Genomic DNA, 14,780 nt, shown 5'->3' with positions numbered 1-14,780 from the left:
AAATTTCCATTTTTAGAATAACTCGTTAGTAGCTTTTCAAAAAAGGCGAATAATCGAACGCCTAAGTACAAATGTAAATAAACATTTATTTTAGACACTGAAATTGATGTAGTGGTTAGCCATATTTAGAAATATTTCCATCACTTATTCTGGCTTTATTTCAATGTCATAATTTATATTGGGGAGGGCCAATCCATTTAGTCTTTCCTGGAGCATTGTTCGTCTGAGCCAAGTTTTGATTCGACGCAAAGAAGGGAAAAACCTTTCAGTGCTAGTTTTCGTTGCAGGAATTGTGCATTAAGAAATGAAAAAAGCAGACTTTAAAATCGCATTGCAATAAAGGCGGAGGAAACTATAACGTTTTAAAAAGATAAAGAAGTGTTAATATTTAAATAAATGTTTGTTGGAAAGGGCATATAAGAAATCGAAGAAATGATTTATTTTTTTTTTTTTTTACTTATTACGAAATCTTTTGGGGGAAGAACTTTCCCTTGGTAAAGCTGGCAATGGAAAATATTCGAGAATATTTCTGCCATGAAAAAGCTATTCATAAAAAAGCATTTGTCACTGTTTTTCTTTGGTATTATTAACCACAAACATCTTTGCCTTGGAACATTGCCGGTAGCAATACAACACAGCGTGATTACGCTAAAGACGGTTACAAGCTCAAATAAAATCACGCTTTCTGTGTGGAGAATTTCGTCGACTTCTGAGGGTCTGATGATATAATATTTATTAACTAATTTGCCCTGCACGAAAATCGCTAGTTATTTTGTTGCACAGTCGTCTGGTAGTATTTTTCATTAGGCGATTTAATTTACCATATGCATAGATTACAATCTGTCTGACGAGACCATTCAAGTTATTACAAACATATTGGTAACTTATTATATTGCTTCTGTGTGCATATTTATTTGCTTTGTTAAAAATATGGCCAATATGTTATTCAACATTACAAACTTTTTATAATAATTGAATACAATAAAATATTTATAGTTTAATATTGAAATTCAGTAAAACTCAAATTTAAATCCTCTTTTAAAAAACAACTGTTTTCCTGCCAACAACTCTCTCTCGTCTTGTGTAGACTATTTTGTCGACATTTCCCTTTTACGCCATTTTTCAACTCACACTGAATGCTGCTGCCTATTGCGAATATGACAATAAATTTTCTGTTTGCCTGTCAGGCGCGGAAAAGATATTCTAACAAAGTTGTTAGCATATGAATCAACACTTCGCGGAGTGGAAAAGATGTGCCGAAGAAGAAAGAACTTAAACATAGTCACATCAGTATTTCCACATACACATGTACATCCATGTATTGAGCAATTTCAATCAACTCTGCTTATGTTCGTCAACAGCTTGAACAATGGGAATACAAAAGCAGAAAAATATTAGAAACATAAGTAGATAGAAGCAGCGTCTGGACTTTGCTCCGATCGGAGTAGATTTACTCCGATTTTTCTCTTAAATTTAAAATCTACTCCCTAATCCGCTTAACCTAAAATAATGCTCCGATTTTTATAACTTTTTTCCATTCACATTTGGAATTTATTACAAAATAATATGGTAACTCTTAAATTTTTGCTCAATAGCCATCAAGGTTTTGTATAGCAAGTTGAACAGAAGTTGTCCCTTTTACTTTTTAACATTCCTTGCGGAATAATTTTTTATTTCCCAAAGCAGGGGATTGATGGAGAACCAGAATGCTTGGGATGGTGTGGCAACTTGGCAGATTATATGCTAAGGTTAGATATTTTACCGCACAGTAGTGCTGCTGCCAAAAGAAAATTTTGAATGTGATTAAAAATCAATACAGGAAGAGGCTTAATGTCGAAAAAGTTGAAAGCTTAATGTTCGCAAGAACTCTTACTAACAAAAGGTCAGAAATTTATACGCCAACTGATAATTTACTAATTTTTTTAAAACATTATAAATTTATTGATGGAAAGTGTGTTTTGAATACTATTTAGAGATTAAGCTCATTGATTGATGAATTAAAAAACTACCTATAATATACATATACGTTTTTATACATGCATGAGTTAGTATAGAAAAAAATTGATGAACTGCAAAAGTACTTAAAGATGTAAGAATTTTTCCTTATACTATTTAATAAAAAATGTTATTCAGCTCGGCAAATTTCGTCTTTGCACCGATTTTTCGAGTCATTTACTCCCGAATCGAGTTTCAGTAGTCCGAACGCTGGATAGAAGTAACAAAAAAGTAAAATATTTGCTGTTTTTGTTGCTTCAACTCTACGCCGTAACGCTGCTGCTGTCAAATAACAAAATGCAACGAAACATTAAACTAAATAAAAAAAGCTTCACATGCAACCAAGCATTGAATTGTGTTGCATTGCTTTGCTGCCACATTGCCGCTCTGTCGCACTGTCGCTGTCTTGACATGTTGATTGATGGGCGCACATTTGTTTTATGCAATCGCCTTAGTCAATCAGTTGCAGTCGACCGCCGCCTTACCTGTCTGTTTTTACGTGTGCACGCCTGTTTCTGCAGCAGTCATTTCAAGAAAACGATGTATGCGCTGAATATAAGGACTGCATGCCCAATAACATTATGTATAAAATACATGGAAAAAAGACTTGCGCTATTTTCGGTTTCTTCTGCTTTGTTCTACTTGACGCTTACACCGTGACGTTACCATGGACGTTGTCAATCCATAGGTTATATGAGGCATTGTTTTGTTGCTAATAAAAGGGTTTGTGCTGACTGGTCTTGCTTGTTGAACACCACATTTGGCATTGAAGAAACTGTGGCGAAATTCCATTTTCAACTTTTTTTCTGTATTTCGCGTTTCTTCGTACAAACATTTGCATGAATTTCTAACCCTTTTTATGGTTACATTCTGGTGTTTACTGTAGAAATTCTGCGAGTCTTAAGTAAATTGCATATGTATGCAGTGAAATTAATGCTCTAGAAAATGTGCTAAAAGGCCGTAGACTATGCGAAGCAATGTTCTTGATATAATTCATCAAGGATTTTCTGTTAACGTTTCTAGGGCATGGCAGAATTTCTTCCCTTTTGTAATGTTTAGGATATTATTTTTTCCGCCTTATTTCCACCAAAACATAGAACTCTATATACCAATTTACTTGCTATTTAGAAACAAAAAGCTCCCGATTCAAAGTAGCCTCAAACCAAGGAACATACGTTTACCGAATTTAGTTTGTTACATCGATTAGTTACATAAGTACCCCTCTATTAAAAGATGGAAGAACTCTTTCAAATAGCCCACTTATGACATTTATTTTTTTAACGGAACAATTTGCCTGTTAGTTTGGCATAGCACGATTTTCTTTGTAGTTTTCCTGGTCGCCAAACGCGTTTAGCCACTCAACCTAAAGAGCCTGGATACACAGGGGAGCCCAGTGGAAGACCTCAAACTGCTTGTACCACACAGTATGTTTACGATTCTATGACGGAAGACCAAATAACATCAATCAGACGGCGAGTGACAGGATAAGCCCTTTCAAGGTCGTCTCTTCAGCGTATTTCGAATATAAGTTTGAAAATGTACCCTTGCAAAATGCAGGTCGCTAATTTGCTATAACAAGTTGGCCGTGGAACAGCCTTAACGATGTGCCAAATTTTTTGTTAAAACTCATCATGAGTGACGAGGCTTATGGAGCTATAGTTTGGTAGAAAATATGCATAAAAGTTGCAATCAGAGAATAATCGGAAGAGTACAGAAGGCTAGCGCGGCAAGCAGTGGCTCCCAAGAAGAAAGGATCATGCTTTACTTGAAGTCGCACAAGCAATCGTAAATGGCGCAGCCGTCAAAGCAACCCTCTATAGGTGGACAACCTTGCTGCGACGAAAGGGTTTAAGTACGGCAGAAAAACATACATAACGAAGAATGCCTGCCAAAAAACCAAGCCAAGAATCAACGGAGGAGTTAACCTCTTGAAAAAATGGTGTTAGAGGACCCGCTTGGCTAAATACTAGAATAATAACTAGCCCAGCCTCGGAAGGGGTGCTCCGGTTACCTGCCTACTTAGGGTTCTGTCTAGTCTTACCTATGCAAACCGACCTCTGTGCAGGCGAACGTCCATTGTCATTTAATTTTCACTAAAAAAACCAGTAAAGAGGGTGGTCCTCCAAAATCAACAGGGGTTGCTCCAATTACTGCTACAGCCCGGACAGGGCAGTGGTCAGAACGCCATTTACAGGAGATAGAGGGGGCTTCAGCGGCAGTGGAGATCCTATCACGAGGAACGGTGGGGCAGACCGGTTTCGAATCGTTTTATGGCTGGGATTGCGGGGTTAGACCCGTCCACAGAAATCAGACTCCACAATTCCAATTCAACCAAGCAGCGCAAACATGACACCTGTTTGCAAAGTTGACTTCAGTTAACTTATATACAATGAAATATTAAAATTTGCGAAATAAAAGAGTGTTAAAAAATCTTTAGTTTTAACACTAAAAATATTTTTGAGGTATTTAGAGAGTGTTGTCACCCATTTAATAATAAATTATTAAAATACTAGCGTACCTGGTGAACTTCGTCTCGCTCAAAATTAGTTTTTGCTGGAAAATTTTGGTACCACACTTTCACCAACAATTCACTTAATGATTTCCATTGTCAAATTTATCTGCCCTGATTATGGTTTTGTGGTCGTCGGAAGGCATATCTTCCATTGCCATTATAAATAACCTAACCAAAGCGTTGTATCCGTGACGAAGTTCTTGCGATTCTCCAATGATCTGGCGTTTCATAGCACAGCACTGATCAATTTTCATATCAGAGTTGCCAAGGAAATAAATTTGTCTTGTTCCTCCTGAATTTTTCATATTTTGATCGGCGAATGGTTAACGAACACTGAAAGTCCAATGTCGGAAAATTCTAGCTAAATATCTTCGAAGCAATCCAACCACGCCAGATATTCTCATTCAGCCTTATCGTGGGTTTCGCCTGACATTTTTCATTCGCCCGTAGTGAATACACGGAAACGAAAAGTAAAAATTTAACCGGTTCGGGGAAAATGAAAGTAACGATAAGGCTGATTTTGTATTTTTAATCAAACTTCCATCATACATTTTTCAAATCCGGCAACTGCAAATGGAATCGGTAATAACCTAACCTAACCTACGATTAGCATTGATACAATTTCGAACTTTGGAATTAAAAAAAATGTCGGGTACAAAATTTAGGAAAATAAAACTTTCCGGAATTTTCTAATCGGAAAATGTTTTCTGTTTTCCATGGGAAGGGACAAACACAACAAAAATACAGCTCAAGTAGGACAATCCATTCTAAGAGCCATGCTCAAAATAACGTATGCAAGATTATACAGATACAATTTTTTAAAAATCTGGCAACCCTCTTCAGAATTACTACTTCTGGTTAAGATTGTATTTATGTAAATGCTTTCATTCCCTGAATGCGTTGTAATATTTTACTCGATACGTCCCTAAGTCCCAAAAATTTTAAGCGGGTGGAAACCCTATTATAAAGATTTTATTTTTACCTCAAGTGGTGAAGCTGACCGCTACTGACTGACACGTAGTTTAACCCCCAAAACCCCTCCCGATGGATCCGCCCCTGAGCGAGACCCCTCTTCATTCTGAAGCGGCTGAACTGATTAAGATAAAATATGGCACTTGGTTCGCTTATAAGTCTGACTAACATTTGGAAAAGTTCCTAGGTTTTTGTATTAAAATTTTGGGCGTTTCAACGCCATGCGGGCTCACTGGTATTCACTTAATCGTTTTGGAGTCTTAAAAGTTGACTTGCCTCTGAGTAATCTAGTTTTGCTTGCTTAAAATGAATGTAAGGTATTTTTCTGTGTTCGACCCTTATTGTGTATTTGAGAAGTTTCTGGGAGATTATGAGTCCACTTAGTACATACCATTGTTGCCAGTAACTGGGTTAATAAGATCCCATCGAAATATAATCTAAATCCCGTTTTATACTAAAGTTATAACAGAAATCCCGCGCTGTATGTATCTATGTATTATACATAAAATGCTTTCGGATGAAAAACACAAGTATTTTCATTAGAGTGGTCCAAAAATGCGTGTGAAAAAGTAAAGTCGGATATTTTATGCAATGTTCTATACCGAAAAAGTATACCCCTATTTCTTCATTCAAAGCCCTCAAAGTTTTCTCTATATTTTATATGGGGAAAAACCACCTTTCGTAGAAATAGCATAGAATTCTTTAAAATCAATATTTTTTGGCTCAGTTTCTCTTCAGGAGACTCCCAATAATAATACCCAATTGTTTATTTAGCCATTTTTTCATAGTAACTATATTTTATATGTCCGTCAAAAACCCCAGAAAATACAATGATTCTTTATTGAGTAAATTAGATAGATTTTACTACACACATTGCATTTTATGCTTATTCGCTTCTTCTGATTATCTTTTTCATTTTGATCTCAGTAAGCAATGAAAAAATCGTTGGCAGTTAGCATTAAAATTATGGAAAGATAATACAAAACTATTTGTTAACGACTACCTCCCAAACGTTTATACATCGCTAATTTTACTTTCTTTGATAATAAAAGCACTCAAAATACTTTTCCATTGATTGTTTAAATCAAACTGGTAAGTATACCGCTATGCTCTCTAAAGACTTGCTGTTAATTATTTTACATTAATTTAAAACAACTTCAGAATCTAGAAACACAAGACATTTGAATAGAATTATTGCTTAGAAATTTTTCTAAAATTTTCAAAATACTCAATAACTTGCTATTAAAATTAATTTCAAGTGAATGAAGTTCCGCTAATAGGATTGATAATATGAACCGTTTCTTATTTATGAATTACTTAGTAAATTTGATTGCTTGGTATGGTATGCAAAAAATCCCGTTTTTCGACAGAAAATCCCATTCGCCCTTTTTAGTCATAAAATCCCGAAAAAGGGCGAAATCCCGCAAATTGGCAACACTGGAACATACTTACAACGATCAGGGACTTAAAAAATCAACAAATGAATGCCGACAAAGCAATTGAACGCGCTTTGTTGGACGTTAAAATTAAAATAAAATTAAAAAAAAAAACATCTAAAATAATGTTTTAAACCCATTTCGTGTGTCTTCGTTATTCCCGTAAAACTCACCCACATACATAATTGCTAGTAATGTTTCTTTCACTCTTTTTACTACGCCGCTGCTGAAGTTGATTAGCGTAAATATTTTTTTAAATTTTCATTTTCGTACACCGAAACTTCGCTCTGCGGTACGTGCTAGAAAGTGCTGATTTTTATCAAAACCAGCAAGTCATAGAAATAAAAAGTTAATGGTTGTATTTGCTATTACATACATATACTATACATATCTATTTTTTAAGAGATTTTTTAAACAAAAGAAGAGCAAATTCTCAGCAATTTTGTAAAATAAAATCATTGGCCACAGCTGAAATCTATGTTTTCTCCAGCTACCATTATAAGATTTCTCCTTTGCGCCACTCGCAGATTAATGGTTTTAATATATACCTATGTAGATAAATCTCAGGAAGTTGGCGTTTATTTAGAAATATTCGAAAATGTTGTGGCTGCTAATCATTACCACAAATGGCACACATTCATGACCCAATTTTGCAAAAAAAAAAAAAAAAACAAATCAAAGCCAGAAGCAAAATCTTCAAGTGTCATTTTGATGTTAATACTATGTATGTATATATGCCTACAGAGATTTCTTATGCATTACCAACTCTATTGACATTTTATATGACACAAGGCATACACATATGTTTATTTGTGTGTGTGCAGCTGAAAAGCATCATAGCCGCTCAAAGCTGCAGTAAAATTTCATTATTATTACAGCGAAAATTACCATAATTGCTGAGCTCGAATTAGGTTGAGGTTTCCTCACTACACATGCTCACACTCAGCCGCAGACACACATCGCGAAGACATGATACGCACAGACTGGCGCACGCAACTGGGAAACATGATATCTGATTACCAACAAAAACTGCATATCTACGATCACACACACGTGCGACTGCGCAGCGCTTTTACGAGTATACATTTGTTATTCCTGTAATAGGCATAGGGAAGAGTCTCACACTCACACTATTTTCTGAGTGTATTTAAACTAGTACAAAACTAATGCAGTGTGAGGCAGATTGTTTTGAAGAACATATTTTTTATTAGCGCGTATGAGTTTTTTTGGTTTACTCTTCTCCGCCTGTGAACTGGTGAGCACTAGGGAAGCTAGACGGAAAAGAAACGGTCTACTTGTACAACTTTTCTTTTATTTGGCACCTCGCCCGGTTTGGTGGCGAACGGCTCGGAGAGGTCTTTCCCAATTCTTACGGAGCTGGAGGTATTGCTTATTTTACGCAGCCATATCAGTTTTGCGGAGATGCCATATTTGGACATCGCGGCGTATAAACAACTCCTTTTAGTGCTGTCGAAAGCAGTTCGGTCACGGTGGGCTTCAGCTTTTCACACAATATAAAACCTTGTGACCTATGCTTAGACGGCCGCCTTTCTTATGGTTTGGACAGAGCACACTTAAATTCCAGTCGTTGAAATATCAAAGAAAAGTTAATTTCCGTCCCTGAATTCGTAATACTGGGGTTTTAAAATGCGTTTGTTGGATATCCTTTTTGAGAAAATAATTTTATGATTACCAATGATTTTCCCAAGCGTCCGTAGATTAGAAAATTACCGTAACAATGTTAGCACATGGCGAGAGTTTCAATATTCACATTCCGAATATTCGGGACACATTTTTCTGTACACCTATTCATTAGAACGTTATTCCGGATAATATGGGGCGGATAATCTGAACGTGTTCTTTTAATTTCATCTCTAGTACGGGATTCGTAGAATATTGCATGAAAATAATGGCGCTGGAGAAACCAAGTAAATTTTTGCAAATTGGTCCCTAATAGTTTTACTCTATTCTGTTTCTTTATAACCATTCTTCCCGATAAACTATGACCTTCTACATCCGGACTGAATAATAAAGAAACACGCCCACGGTCAATTAATAGAAAAAAACGTGTGATCCACAAACAGTATGGCCAGACATGCATATTTAGTTCAAGCGGTTGTAATTTCAATTATGACTTTATTGCTCATTTGTAAAATTGAGAATATGACTTTCTTTCACTTCTGGACTGGAAATGACGTCATATGGTTGTGTTTCCAAAACAAAATGGAATTGGGACCATATGGCCTTATTGCATATGGTGTTATTGCACCACCCTACCTAATTGTTCATCTCATCTATGAAGTTATACCTAATCGGTGGATCCGTAGCAGTTACGTTTGATGGGAATGAAGTTAGGTGGAGCAGAATTAAGTTCTAAGGGTTAGACGTTGCTAAAAATTCTAAGACCTGTCTAAGCTCCTTTAAGGTTAGTATCCAATCAAGGAAAAATTTGTCATTCTTCCGGGTGTGTGAATAGCAGTGTCCAAGGAATTTTGATATCTGATATTTCACAGCCTGCTGTCTCACTCTTTCTTCAAGAAATAATGAAACGGGAAATTATGGGTTGCCTTGTGCTCTTTGTTCACAAAAACTTTAGAAAACCCTGGTTAAAAGCGTTGCAAATTTTTTAAGAAATTCATGTACCTATAAAATATACGAAAAATTTACTTAATTCTGCGCTAGCTCCGAACTACTTTGATTTAAGGCAGGCATACTCAAACGTGGCTAAATACAATATACGTTTTTGTACATACATAAATAAATACATATACATGAATATGTGTTTCCATTCATAATACAAATGGGGTATTCACAACGGTGTCGTAAGTGTCGTATAGTTGCATATCGTAAACTGTAAAAGGCTAAATAAATGCTTAGAAGGCTTGAATACAACAACAGACTCTTTTTTAACACTGTGAAAATTCATAACATGACTTTTATGGTATCTTACGGTTCTCCAACATAGATTCTTATCCGTTTAAAGTTTACGACATACAACAATACGAGACTTACGACACCGTTATGAATACCCCAAATATATGCATGCGCATACATGCACACATATGATGTACATCAGTCAGCTGTTCTACATTTCACATAGAACCTGCCTTTAACCCACCGATGCGTTGCCCCTTTGCCACAAACAGGCATTTCTCAATGCGATTTTTCACCACTTTTTCTGCCTAGTGGCAGTTCGTGTTTTCTTCTGCATTCGCCAATAGCTCGAATAACATGATTTTAGACTTTATCTACTACTGTAAATATTTGCGTGTTTTTTTTTTTAGATTTACGTAAACCGCACTCACTTCGATGACCTATTAGCGGGTCTGGCAAGCGTTGCTGGAGCTAAATGCGAACGTAGCGATATACTATTTCTAAGTGTGCATATACAGCATATGTATGTATGTAAATCATAATGTTTTAGTAACTACTACAGCTACTAATAACAGTTATTAGTTCTTTTAAAACTGCGTCTCGCCTATTTCTCACCAACAAAGTATCGTATTCCTCCGCGATTCTTCTTGATCTGATTGTAAGTTCAATACACAAACTTTCATATATTTTACTTATGTATATACAAACATATAAATACCCAAATGAGCGTATATAAGTTCTTATAACTTGAAGTGTAAGAGAATATAACATTACTGATACAGTTTCTGGTCGACATCTATCAACTGTACCATTTTCTCGCCGTTGAATTGATTTTAACTGTTAATTTGTATGCTATGCTTGCTTGAAAAACAATCAGTGTAGCAGCTATTCATTGTTGCGGTAAATTAATTACAAGTTGTGGTTGAAGTGTTTGAGAAATCGATTTGCAACTCCAATAAATACATTTTTGTTTATCTTCTCCATTGTAATAGTATGTGGATATGTATGTAGCTGGTGTGAGTTCATGACCCTTTCTTAGCTAACCATTCAACTAATCTACGTCAGTAAGCTTTCCTAATTGATTCTTTTAATAAGCAGTTACTAAATGCACAGAAATAAAAATAAGCCAAGATGCAAGTTTAAAACTAGGTTTTGGTTAATTATAACAATCTGTTGAGTCTGCTTTTATACATAGTAGAATAAAGTAGAACAAATTATGTTCTTGCACAGAAAACAACGTTAGAAAAGTTGGCGCTTGACGTAAAAAAGGTGACGCAAAAAAGTTTTAAAGAAAAACTAAATTTTCAGAAATATGGCATTAAAAAACATTTTGCAATATTGGTTTATTGCTTTATAAAATATGTGGAAATTGAAACTTTATTTATATAAATAGAATTTCATATACATAACTATTGTTACAAAAGCTTGGCCAAACGCCTTGCCTGAGATGAACGCACTATTATTTTTCTACAAATGTGAGATATACGTACATATGTACGTGTTACGAGTATAGAAAGGAATTCATATCAATACTTATTCAATGTAATTTTAAAATAAGTAGCTCATATTTTTGTTAAATAATAATATTTTGTCGAGGTTACCACCAAGTAGCTGCTATGTGTAAAATTTGCCTTGAAAAGCTTCTTCCAAAATTATAAAACATTGACACAACTTTTGTTTTCTGATTATTTCAAATAAATCCGCATATTTCCGCATTAATGTCTTCAAAAACTGTTTCTGCAGATTCATCGTTTGTACCTTTGAATTCGTCAGAAGTGTATACAGCAAATAAATTAAACTGTAGCAGTTTACGATTTTATTTTGGTTGAACATATGTGTATTAGGAATCTTAATCCCGTGATCCCGGTATCCCGGCCTTTTTTAGGTCCAAAATATCCCTGGATTCTTGGCAAATAATCCCGGGATTTTTGAGATTTGTAATTTGCACTGATGACGATAATAGAAATTCCTATTCTGGCCAGTATTGGCTATATTTCTTTTTTTATTTAATATGTAATTAATATTTTTTTAAAATGTCTAGCTCATTGTGCATATAAACCCTCGCGATAGTAAATTTTAAACACAAATATCAATATATTCGCGAAACCATGGGCCAAATGTAGTAAAAGTGCGCTTTTAGTTTTTCACTCTGACGTCAGTAATTTAAAAATGATTTCAAAAATTCAGAGAAATGTGCTTAGAGAAGAAGTATGGGTTTCAAATTAAAGAGGAATTTCCTTAGAATTTAAACAGATTCAATTTTTTGGTGCATAAGGACTAATGAGTGTTGAAAATGTCTTTTTAAAATTATATCCTTGAAATTTCGCAATATTTGCTTTTGAATAAATTATATATTAAGGACTTATATAAAATCGATAACATCCTCGATTTTCGTCCTTCTAACTTTAACAGCTTAAACAATTACCTATTCGTACTTGTGAATCCAGAAAATTTTAATTTTTTTAAATTCTAAAGAAATTTCCTCTTGCATTTGGTACCCATATTTTTATTATACTTTGCATTGAATTTTTTGAATAATTTTTGGATTTAATCATATCTTTGAAATCACAAAGTCCTTTAAAATAAATCCTGACGTTAGAGAGAAAAAATAAAAACACCACTTTAAATGTAAAAGCAGTTTTCAAACCCATTTATTTATTATTTATTTTATGGTAGGAGAGCTTCTCAAACAATACAGAAGCAATTTTGTCGATTTAAGTTTTTGAAAAGTAATGAATATCTAAATCCCGGGACTGTCATACGAGTCCTAAACGCCAAAACGAAGTAAGCGACATTTTCTTCAAATTTTCAATTCTGATACAGAAGTGCATCTAGAAGCTCTAGGAACATTTCTGCATCAAAAATAAAATTTTGAAAAAAATTTGGCTTACATCTTTTTGGCAGTTAGGGCTCGGTATGTGAAAATTACGTAATTGAGGGAAAATCTAACTCACGCACGCTCACGCCAGCCAAAGTTTCAATCATGCACGGTCACGGAAGTTACGTGATTTTTCTCTGAAAACCACCCATGCTTACGCGTGAAAAAGCGCGACACAACGTGTCACGTAGAAAATAAGGTGTTTTGCTTATTTCTAATTCCCATTAAATTACTAAAGATTTTTGGTCGAAGGTTTTAAAGTAGCTTTGCCATAAGAATCCTTTAAAAGTGTCGTAACTCAAAAAAGCTAAACTCGAGTCAATCGGCTTTATGGTTTTGAATTTACATATGTATGTATATTCCCATAGGAAAAATGAATACTTATTTTTTTCTAGTGAGATATTGGGGATGGATACAGCTATGCAATTTTTACAACACACTCAACTCAAAATTTATATTTTATGGACTATGATACTATTGAAGTAAATGAGCGATATGTAAAAGGAAGTAATTACATATTTTATGATGCAAAATAAAAATATCCCGAGGCAAATTTTGTATCTTTCGTTTAAAATTGTGATTATTTACGTCTGCTGATCACCTATAAATTTTTAGTGCTCGTATAACTAAAATATATATGGATGTTTGTAGGTTTAAATGGATGTAATTGTAGTTGTCAATTTAGTATTTGTATATACATTTTTACTACATTTCGTCTGCGGCGTTTCCTCCAACTTGTTTTAACTTTATATTGGTCAGATTCAAGGTCCTTAAATTCCGATTCAGGATAAATTTATAATTTCAGATTTTTGTATTTTTTCGATGCATTTGCATTTTCCTTGTAACGTATTTGTAGGTATGTATGTAGTACATATTTATGTACGGATACTCGTGTATGTATAAAGTACATATCAAAAAAACTGATGGGAAAACAAAAGACCTATGACACAAAACGCTCGAAAGCGGTAATGAGATCTTTCATTCTATCGTAATCTGACTAGCAAGAGCTTTCGCTCTTTTAAAACGTTTGCCAAGCTTTTACTCGCTAACACTCTTTTATCGAACTGCATATGCAGAAAATATAAAGTACTCACCGTGCAAGTGTACCCGTGCTAAGAAATAACTCAAGATTGGCTCTACTCAATTCTACATTCTGCTCATAATGAGAAGACCCAGCCAGCATTTTCCATCGCTGAAGAACAAATCGGGTATGAAGACATTGTTTTTCCAGAATGGTTATCCGCTGGCAGAAAGAGGTGTTGCACTAAAGTGTTACGTTTTTAATGAGACGAAAGTGATACTGCAAGTAGAAACTTTTGTAATACGAATGCAAGTAAAGATAGAGTAAAAAACGTCGAATGAGATATTTCGGAAATATAAATATCCGATAATAAGCAACGGGAAATTAAAAATGTGTTTGAGCTTGTAATCAGAGGCGCAGAGAAACTTACTCGATTTTCATTATTTGTTTGCGGTTCCTATAATATGTACTATATCCATTATATGCGAAACTTCAAACTTGCTTATATATACATATACATATCTATCGCACACCGCCTTCAAAATAGTCACAATTAATAGTGGTCTATTAACCAGGGACCGTAACAGTTACAAATTTTATTATAGAAATCGTTCTTTTATTATTTTTTTAGACTTTTATTTAATAAGCCATTTAATAACAGTTATTTCCGTTTTTTTTTATAAATCCAATTTTTATCTAAATAATTTGCGAATAATATTTCTTTTTAACTTTTATATTATATGTCTTAGATAACTGTTATTGAAGACTTTTATTTATAAAAGTCATAGATAAAAATCAATTAGTGACTTTTACTTTTTAAGTCATACTTATATATGTCATTTGTTTAGGGCGTAGTAAATTTTCGTTCTCCAACACCTTCTTAACTGTGAACAAGTAAGAAAGTCTAAGTTCGGGCGGAGCCGAACATTAAATACCCGGCGCAAGTATTAAATATATGATTTTCACCTTTCCAAAAGCTACCGCTACATGGTAAGCCGGGGTGTATCAATTTTGAGTAAATTAGTCCTTAAATTTCGAAAAATTGAAATTTCAAGCATATCTGAAATTTACCGTTATTTGAAAAGCGGCCTC

The sequence above is a fragment of the Rhagoletis pomonella genome, unplaced genomic scaffold, assembly GCF_013731165.1.
Source record: "Rhagoletis pomonella isolate Grant_MI unplaced genomic scaffold, Rhpom_1.0 Rhpom_scaffold_00006, whole genome shotgun sequence".
NCBI classification, from domain to species: domain Eukaryota; kingdom Metazoa; phylum Arthropoda; class Insecta; order Diptera; family Tephritidae; genus Rhagoletis; species Rhagoletis pomonella.
Note: the sequence above shows the minus strand (reverse complement) of the source record.